The following is an 11,346-nucleotide window of genomic DNA, read 5'->3' on the forward strand; positions in this document are numbered from 1 at the left end:
GCTTCCTGTACTCGATCAACATTTGATCGATGTATGATGCCTGAGACAAGACTAACCTCTTGTTCTTAAGATCTCGAATGTTCTGGATCCCAAGAACATACTGTGCCTCACCCAAATCTTACATTTGAAACTGGGTGGCTAGCCACTTCTTAATGTTAGTTAGAAACCCTACGTCATTCCCAATGAGTAGGATATCATCCACATACAGTACCAAGAAAGCTACTGAGTCTTCGATGATTTTCTTGTAGACACAAGGCTCATCAACTTTCTGATCAAAGCCAAATTAATTGACCGCACTGTCAAATCTAATATTCCACGATCTAAACGCTTGTTTCAGCCTATAAATGAACCTATTAAGCTTGCAAAGTCTTTGCTCTTGATCTGGAACTACAAACCCCTCTGGTTGAGCCATGTAGATAGCCACCTCAAGATTACCATTAAAAAAGGCAATCTTGACGTCTATTTGCCATATCTCATAATCATAAAATGTGGCTATGGATAGAAGTATCCTGATAGACTTGAGCATGACAACAGGTGAGAAAGTTTCCTCATAGTCTACTTTCTCGACCTGGATATATCCCTTTGCCACGAGTCTAGTCTTAAAGGTTTACACCTTTCCATCTACACCTCGTTTTCACTTATAGATCCACTTACACCCTATAGGTTTTACCCCATCAGGCTGATCCACAAGCTTCCAGACTTGATTGAAGTACATAGACTTCATCTCTTAGTTCATGGCTTTAATTCACTCATCATTGTCAACATCCTCCATTGCTTTCTTAAAAGAAAATGGATCCTCGACCCCATCGTTAGAAATGACATTCTGGGCTTCAGTCGGACCCATGTAGCGTTCCGGTGGGTTCATAACCCTCCCACTACGTCGAGGCAGTCTCAACTCTTAAACTGGTTTTCTTCCAAGAAGATAACATTTGTAGAAATAAACACTTTGTTCTCACTCGGATCATACAAGTATCCACCCCTCGTTTCTTGGGGTAGCCTACAAGGAGGAAAACTTTCGAACGCGGTTCACACTTCTTCGAGTTAGTAACAAGAACATGGGCCAGACACCCCCAAATTCTGAAGTGGCATAAACCACCTTTACAGCCTCTCCACAACTCAAAAGGTGTTTCAGAAACACTTTTTGAGGGAACATTGTTCAGAATGTAACATGCAGTCTCCACTGCAAAACCCCAAAATGAGTCTAGAAGATGAACATAACTCATCATATACCGAACCATATCCAACAAGGTTTTATTTCTCCTTTCTAATACACCATTCTGTTGAGGTGTACCTGGGCCGAGAGTTGGGACGTAATTCCATGTTCTATCATATAGTTCTAGAATTGGAGGTCTATATACTCTCCACCACAATCAGATCCTATTGTTTTTATCTTCTTACCTAACAAGTTTTCAACTTCAGCCTTATACTCTTTGAACTTGTCAAGGGCTTCAGACTTACGTTGCATTAGGTAGAGATACCCCTACCTTGAATAATCATCTACGAAAGAGATGAAACATTCATACCCACCTCGAGCCCTAACACTCATCGGACTATAGAGGTCTAAATGTACAAGCGTCTAAGGTTTCCTTGGCTCTGTAACCTTTTCCAGTAAAAGTTGTTTTGTCATCTTGCCTTCGAGGCATGATTCATACACCGACAATGAGTTTTCTTCTAAACTCTTTAGAAGTCCATTTTTCACCAACTATTCAATCCTATTAAGGTTGATGTGACCTAACCTTAGATGCAAAAGATAGACGTTTTTCTTAGGAGAAACCTTTGGCCTTTTAGCTATTGTTGTTGTACTAAACAGTTCAGTGTTAAATAAGACTTTTATGACTAATGCCCTTAGTACATACAAGTTATTATCCATTGAACCAAAACCAATCTCCATTCCATTTTTGACAATAAACACTTTACTCTCAGAAAAGAAGACATTATAACCCTGTTCATTGAGACAAGAAACCGAGATTAAGTTCCTCTTGATATGAGGAACTAAAAAAAAATTATCCAGTAACATATAACATTTCTTGTCCAAAAATAACTTCAGCCTACCTACAGCAACAGCTGAAACAACCTCACCAGTACCGACTCGAAGAGTCAACTCTCCATGTGGCAACGTTTACTAGGAATTGAATACTTGGTAAGAGGAACTGACGGGATTAGTAGGATTAGTATTAGAACCTAAGTAAGCTCTAAGTTCCATGTTAAAGAACACTTCTCGGCAATGAACTTCAATAAAGTCAATAACACTTACTTTCTTTTCCTGGAGTTTAACTTGGCAACTGACACTACTGGTTTTTTCATCCATCCTTTTATGCTAGAAAAGTAAGAACTGATGTTCAAACAAATCTTGCAACAAGTTCATGATCTCACGTGCAATTACCCTGTAGTCAACCTTTTTGGCAAAAACATCAGATATGCTAGCCAAAATGTGAAGTCGGGCCAATGAATTAGCCTTCATCAATAACTTATATGCATTACAAACACTTCGCAGTGCATCAAGGGTCGGGACTTGAGAACACTCCTAAACCATGACAAATTCGATGTCGTTTACCACGAAATACGTTTTACAAGACTCTTTCCACTATATGTAATCGATTAAATTAGAGGCATTAAATGGAAAATCAAACGTGTTGCTGAAAACAAAAACACATTGACCTATGTTAGGTTTTAAGCAAATACCCGTTGAAAAAACATACAACATCCAATAAGGTTTAGGAAAACTAACATGAACCCAGTGTGACATCTAGTTTCGCAATGACACTTTAAAGGTTTAGGACAAAAGTTGCCAAAAGGTGGTCAATTTATCCCTCATCTGAATTGAGACATTCTCAATCAGCCATTAATACTAAAACAACTCTTGCTTCTATAACGACTAGCCATCATTGATTTGGTCAAGAAATCATTAACTTACTTAACAATTTCTTGTAAGTGTGGCCTGCCATTTGAGGCTCTAGAGTTCCGCCCCAAGCAGCCAATCCGAAGGGAAAAAATCCGATTGGGGCAAATACTAAAGTGACCCTATCCATTTCTGGTGTTTACCTTGATATTGAACAACTGCACAAAAACTATCCAAAGGGGGACACTCCCAGGGCGCCATGAGGGAGTACAGAATGATCTCACAGTGTGAACCAATGACAAAGACCATAGGATGTGTTGACACACACCCTTCACCCACTTACTATAAACACTCTCTCCGTCCACCTTGATATTGACTCATGCAAACACCATCTGAATGAGGATGCTCCCTGATAACTTGTAGAAATACAAGTTATTAAAACTCAAATTATTAAAACAATGAGAGAAGGCAATAGTAAATAGGCAATATTACGATTGAATGCGCTAAATTAAAAGAAAAATAAGAATCGCTAACTCTCATCGCATAAAAGCAGTTAAACTGAGTTAATCTTGTATTTCTGTACAAGAACAAGGCGATAGCGCGATCTCCTGAGTTGGCGATCCAATGGTACTTCAAAGACGATCGCGTGATGACGTTACATAAAGGCGGTGGCCTAATGTGATAAAATGTGATGGGACGTAAAGTCAATAGCGGTCAAATTCGAAATTCAGTTGGTGGTCGTTGAAGACCATACCGTTGCAAATCTATTGAACCTCCGGTGACCATACCGTTACAAACATTTGTCTAGAAGTCTATAAATACCACTCATTGCTACCAAATGAAAAAAAAAAAAAAAAAGAGATTTTCAGAGAGATCAAGAGACTGTTGAAACAACACGGAAAAGAGACACCAACCCACATCTAACCCTTGTGAGAGCAATAGTTACAAATTAGAAAAGAATTGGAGTGCTAAAAGCTGTGTAAACACCAGAGGAAGCAAGACACTACTTACCCAGCTTAACACTTACATCATCTATTGTTTTGTACTTTAGCATTTTATTTGCAAGAATGAAAATTACATTTTAATCTATGTTCATTCTCTTCACGCCATATATGAGTAGCTCAATTTGTGAATGGGTTGAGAAGTACTTAGCTAGCATGACTTAAGTGTTGCACTTCATGCGATCATCTTGTCTTATGTATGCTTCATTCATCACTTTGAGTAATTGAAAGAGTAGTCTAAAGACATAGAATCTAGGCTTGAAAGAGTCTAATTAGATCTCATAAGCAAGAGTAGAGGAGACTTAGAAATAAGTTCTATTTGTTGTATTCCTTACACATCGCATGCATCCCAAAAATAGGAAATGTGTCCATATGCATTGAAAAATATAGTGCTTAAAATTTGTATATAGCATGATCACATGACTTGTAGAATATCTTAAGAAATGTTAGCAAAACCTCTTCTCAACCCTTTATTGTTACAACACCCTCTTCTATCTCTTTGCATTTGATTCCATCGCCAATCACCATCCAACTTCTTAAACTTAAAATAACAATAAGATCAGAGATTGAGTTTGTTGCATATCTATCTGAATAATCCCTGCGTTCGACCCTAGACTTACCAAGACCCTAAGAAGGCTTATACTTGAGCTTTGTTAGGAAAACTTGCATGATCATCGCATCCACACAACCTTTCATCACATGATAAATCAACGGATCACTCCCAGGACACCACGAGGCCAAGCATGAATCTCATGGCGTGAACATTGAGGGAGAAACAAGAGTGGAATCATTGACATATCAGATACATCTCTTCCTCCCACTGAGTATTTTATAACATAGGGTTTAGTTTACTTAGAAAAAATCCGACTAAAAATTTTAACTAAGTGACTTTTTAGGTTCTCCTAAGAGTAACATTTATTTTGGATAGTTAAAAAACTTTTGATCATCACCCATTAAACACTTTAACGGAGTCTTTGACCAACTGTCTAATTCACCTTTCCAGGTAGGTTCCCAGGTAGGGGTGTTCCGTTTCCATCAGCTTAAGTACCCCAGCCTAGACAGAAGCCATTAGACAAAAGGTCCCTTATAGATATATTTAATACAATTTTAATCTTTTATGCAAATCAATTTAATCCTATTAAATCGATTTAAAAAGATTAAACTATGTTACTAATCTCGTTAGAACCTTGAACTTAGGTCTTTCTCAATCCCATTTTAAAACCCTTTTAAAACATGAGTTTGTCTAAGTTTGCATATAACTCTTTCTTATCGATTTTAGTTCTAATTTCCATTATACTGCTTATATCAAAAACGACCAAAACCAACCACAATGCAAAGCAAACACATACAAGGCATTCATAACGCTTATAAATAGCCTAAGTGTCATGCTCCATGCATTGTTCATTCATTGCTACCTTTTATATAACATTTATACAAAACAACAACGAACTAAGCAAAATATGCTTCTATTGACCTTTATACTATAATGCTTATAATATAAAGATGATGCATGAATATGTTTATTGCATGTACAAATATAACTCTTATATTTCATGATGCATGCACATGCTTTCTTGTAATTTCATCATGCCATATTATAACACTTATAATATATGATGCATGAATAATTGCACAATCTAAGGTGGGTTTCAAATCTATATGGCATACACTATGTCATATAAACTATATACATCTCATGTATATTAAACAAAAGTTGATTAACCGGGATAATTAGCCTTAAATCCTCAAAAAATAAAGCTAACAATTACAAAAAAACAAAGAGTCTCCGGTTCAAACAAGCGAATCGGGTCTTGAACCGTCCGATCGAAGTCCGCGTCTCCACTCATCGCGTACCAAAAAAAACTCGTGATCGTCTCCACAAAAGAGTAAACGCTTTACTCAATCGTTTACCAATGCTTCCAGAGCTAAATGATCCTTTATTAACGATCGTGTACCTTTTACTATGCAGTGAAGCATGAGGTATGCGATCATGCAGCGCGCAACGTTTAACACAATCTCTAAACGATCGTCTAAACGATAACATTGTGGTGAAGCACAATTGTCTAAACGATCACTGAGTGAGTGCCTAAGTATCGTGTACCGCATGTTCGTGTAGTTAGTGACCATGCGATGAGGCATGTTAACTACATGATCGTTTAGTGCGCACGTCTTTTATTAAACGATGAGCATCAAATGCTCCCACTCGATCATTTACCTCCAGCGTCCACGCGATCAAACGCTTTACCCCATCTATTAGCTAAACGATGGTTTAATAAATACTACATGATCGTATAGAAAAATCTACACGACGTTTAGCCAATTCCTAACGATCGTTTACCTGAGGCTATACGATATGACCAACTCTTGGTCATCTTCTTCGCTAAGAACCACATCTCCATGCTTCGAAACTTCATCATGAGCGACTCGACAAACTCAAACACTTTGAATTATAGACTCGATTGCATGCTAATTATGCCCAAAAACACAGGGGCCTTTACAAACTAACACTTTGTAATTTTAAAGAATGCTTTAAGTAGAGGCAATTAACCTGTAAACATTTTTCAACACCATCCACAAATGCATTTAACACTTAAATGCAACTGCAGAAAACCCACCATGACTGTAAAAGAAGTTCAAAACAGAAGTGAAATTTGGAATATCAGAACAACCTGGCTCTGATACCAATTGAAGGAAATCAGACATGAGGATTTCTATGAGCAGTGGAATGATCGTTCTAAATTCCACTCGTATTTGAACATATACAATTACAATCAAGAAACGAAACTAACCGGTCATGCACGATACGAAATTACAACATGCTTTACAATAAGATCAAAGGATAGAACATCATACCTTTGAAGACTCATCTTCAAACTCCCTCGATCATGAACACTCGTTTAATATCCATGACAACAACACACAAATGCTCGAGCACAGCGACCACAACACAACACAATCAATCAGCAACCACCACACGAACACCACGAACAGCCTCCAAAAACCTCGACCTCAGTCGAGTTGAGTATGACACCACCACAATGGCTACCTTGGTATTCTTGGTGTGAGAATCTAAAAGTGTGTACTTTGTGTGGACTTGGTTAGAGGAAGAGACCAGAAGAATAAAAATCGTGTAAACGATTGAGCAAGTGGGAGATGATAAGAGTCTAACATATAGACGATGGCAATCGTTTAGAAGAACCTCTATGATCATATAGCATATGCTTCGCAATCGTTTAGCTATCGTCCAATGCAGTGAACTATTGTATAATGTCACTCCACGATCGTTTAGACTCTCTTCAACTATCGTTTAGTGAATCCTATTCACTTGACAGCGATTCCATGAAAACTTGCCGAGAATAGAAACTCTTTCTCGAATCTTACCAAATTTAGGAAAACATTTTTCCTTTTATCTCATGGTTACCATGAAACCACCAATAACCTCCCACTCAATTGGTTATTAAAGGAAAAGATATAATTATCCAATAATTTATATTATTATAAATATATATGATAACCAACTTACCATACTATATTTATAACCTGTAGTTTTAATATTTCATCTCATGAAACATATAAACCATAATTCTTTTTTCTATTTCATGGTACTTAATGTAAATCTCATTTACATTAATCCTCCACTCGATTTATCTCATACATCATACTGATCATATCATATATAATCGAATTTCCTCTTGTCAATTTGAACACTTCAAATCAACACCAAGAATTAATTCTCAACATGAATCCATTGAGCTACCAAGGGGACCTTATGGACCTGTAGCTTGAAGCTCCAACGGTATGTGAATAATTGACTCCTTAATCCTTATACTACAGACATAGTGTCACCAGGATCAGGTATCCCTCCTTAATCCTTATACTACAGACCTATTTAGGTTACCAATTAAGGTATGATCCACTTGTATATCTCATATACATGTTTAAGTTTACATACAATAACCATGGAGCTTTGTTTATTGGATATGAGTAAATGCCAGATAAAATAAGTCTTATTTTATTCGTAACAATATGTACAGATTACAAACTACGAGACTCTGAGAGAATTGGACATAAGTCCCAACAATGTTTTGGGCTTCTGTTAAACCCATGTAGCGTATAGGTGGGCTCATAACCCTCCCACTACGTCGAGGCAATCTCAACTTTTGAGATGGATGACTAGATGAATTGATATCAACAACCCTTGTTAATCTATCAGCCTGTTCAACAACTTTTATTGAAGTCTCAGAAGTCTCATTAGAAATCTCATTTAAAACAAGTTTACTTCGTGGTTTATGATCCCTTATGTGGTCTTCTTCCAAGAAGGTAACATTTATCAATACAAACACTTTATTCTCACTTGGATCATAGAAGTATCTACCTCTCATTTCCTTGGGGTAACCTACAAATAGACAACTTTTTGAGGTTTTCCATAAGCACATGGTCTGGACATCCCAAAATCCTGAAGTGGCGTAATCTACCTTTACGACCTCTCCATAACTCAAAAGGTGTTTCAGAAACATTCTTTGAAGGAACGTTGTTCAAAATATAAACTGTAGTCTCTACTGCATATCCCTAAAACGAGTGTGGAAGATGAGCATAACTTATCATAGATTGAACCATGTCTAACAAGGTTCTGTTTCTCCTTTTTGATACATTTTGCCCTCAAGGCATGACTCACATACTAGTAAAGAGTTTTCTTCTAAACCATTTTGAAGTCCACTTTTCACCAACTTCTCAATCCTATTGAGATTGATGTGACCTAACCTTAGATGCCAAAGATGGGCATTTTCTTTAGGAGAAATTCTCAGTCTTTTTACAGTTGTTATTGATTTGAACATTTCAGTATTCAGTATTGAGCACATTTTTTATGACTAATGGCCTTAATACATACAAGTTATTTTCCATTGAACCAAAACCTAACTTCATTCCATTCTTAAAAATAAACACCTTATTCTCAGAGAATGAAATGGAATAATTTTGTTCAATCAGATAAGAAATAGAAATTAGGTTCCTCTTGATATGAGGAACTACATATACGCTATCTAGTAACAAATATTGTTTCTTGTCCAAAAATAACTTAAGCCTGCCTATAGCAACAACTGAAATGGCCTCACCAGTACCGACTCTAAGAGTCATCTTTCCAGCTTTCAACTGTTTTTAGGAACTAAATCCTTGATGGAAAGAACATACGTGGTTACTAGCCCCTGAATCAATTATCCAGGCAGAATCATCATTCTCTACTAAGCACGTCTCCAAGACAAATAAATTATATTTATCGTCTTTAGAGTTCTTTCTTTTTTGGAGAGTAGTGAGATCAATACTAGAACCCAAATCATAAACTCCAAGTTTCATTTCAGAGGATAATCCTCATCGATGAACTTCATTAGAGTTGGCAACAATTGCTTTCTCTGTTAGTCCCTTGACATTCAATATAGACTAGAGACTATCTTGGGAGCTGACACTATTGGTTTCATTGTCTTCAATCCCATTTTGCTTGAATAGTGAGAACTTTCGTTCAAACAATTCTCGCATTGATTCCATGATCTCATATGAAATGACCATGTTCTCAAACCTTTTGGCCAATGCATCAGGTATGCTTGCAAAAATGTGAACTCGGGCCTTCGAATTAGCCTTTATTCACACCTAATATGCATTATAACATTTTGTGGTGCATCAGTGGTTGGGACTTGAGGATAATCCTCATTCATGACAACTTTAAGGTCATTTACCAGAGAAATGTTTTAATGGATTCTTTCCACGTCATGTAATTAAAACCGATGAAACTTGAAAAAGCAACTAACGAAAAATTACTATTTGATATTTTGCTAAAAACAAACTGTAGGAATGATAAAACATGCAACGGAAGACTTCAGAATCAATAAGCACTTAAATTATATTTACTTTGAGTTTTAAGCACGTTGTTCATATGATATTCAGAAGAGGGTTTGAAATACATATTACCTTTGAAGATTTCCTTCTCAAATTCAGCTAAAATCTACCAAGATAGAGCTTGAAACTTCAAGTGGACTACCACCGAGATCTTCTTTACTATGCTCAAGCTGGAATGTATGGTGGAAACACTTAAATCAAGTTGAATTGATGAAGAACAAGTGAGGGGTGTGTAGGGTTTTTCATGTTTTTACTTTAGCAAGTAAAACTCAGATTTTTCTTTTCATGATAACATGCATGGAGCTTCTATATATAGGTAGAATTCATATAATTATACAGGGTTACATGAAGGGCAGCTCCAGTTTGAAGATCATCACAAAAAAAAAAAAAAAAAGGATTTTTGTGACAATCCATCATATTTGTTAGTGGGGTTTTCCCAAAAATTGGAAAACCCCATTAACTTAAAACTGATTTCAAAATATGATTTCATTTTTATTATGTTAAATTAGTTTTACAAAATTAATTCAAAAGATAATTAATTTTAAACTTTTTAGTAAAATTTAATTTAATATCTAAAATTAAATTAATAAAATATCAATAAATCAATAAATCAATTTTATATTTAAATCATAATTTAATATTAATTGATTTTCCAATTTCGTTTAATTTCAACTAAACTAAACATTTTTAATTGTATCATATACAACCAATCGAAAACTCTAAAAATGATTTTGAACATTTTAAATTCTTAACCTTAATTTCATACATCAATACTCAATTTGTTATTCCAATTTAATGAGCTAGTAAAGGGACTTAATGGATCTACAGATCATGAGCGATCTATAATTAATTTATTAAAACTCTTTAATCAAATTAATTACTATTCGTTAACTATCAAGACACACCACTATAGCTCGATAGTTGCACTCTCCACTCTTTCGATGCCATGCCATTGTGGTGGCACGGGAACCACTGAATGGGGGCAGTTTTCATCTCATCGCTGGCGTGTCGAATACAAGTGCATCCAAGCACAGCGCAGCCAAGTGGGTCTAAGATTGCTTCGTCGAATGGGCTGTTTAGAGAGCAGTAGAATGTTGGGTTAGCTTTGCATGGTCGCTTTGATCCGTTACACATCAACTCAAAAGTACCCTTTTCCATTATGATGATAGGGGTGGCTGATTCACGGATGATTCCTCTGCTTTCTCAGAATCAGATTCCAAGAGAACCTGTATTCCGAAGGAATCAGTTTCCCTCTTTGAGGCCTCACTGGATGGGTCGGATGGTGATGGCAGAACGACTGCAATCTTTTTCTGTCTGTGATGATCTCACCAGAGCGCCTTCTACGGCTGAATAGGCCATGAACTAGATCAGAATCATTCTAGATATATTTCTCTCCATAAAAACCATATTCATTAAGTCAATCATTCACAGGTCATTCGTAATTATAGCTGGGTCAAAATTAACATTTTACCCCTATAAATACATCTTGTTCCTTAAGTTTCCACTGACCTCTAATGAACAATTTGATTCATAATACTACTCATGAATCATGTCCTTCTCTATCATGAGAAGGCGGAGCCCCGATTATTCAAGACCTGGAATCAGTACTTAAGAGAGCAA

Source organism: Benincasa hispida, chromosome 1 (assembly GCF_027475165.1).
Source record: "Benincasa hispida cultivar pf3 chromosome 1, pf3_genome.v1.1, whole genome shotgun sequence".
In the NCBI taxonomy this organism is placed as follows: Eukaryota; Viridiplantae; Streptophyta; class Magnoliopsida; order Cucurbitales; family Cucurbitaceae; genus Benincasa; species Benincasa hispida.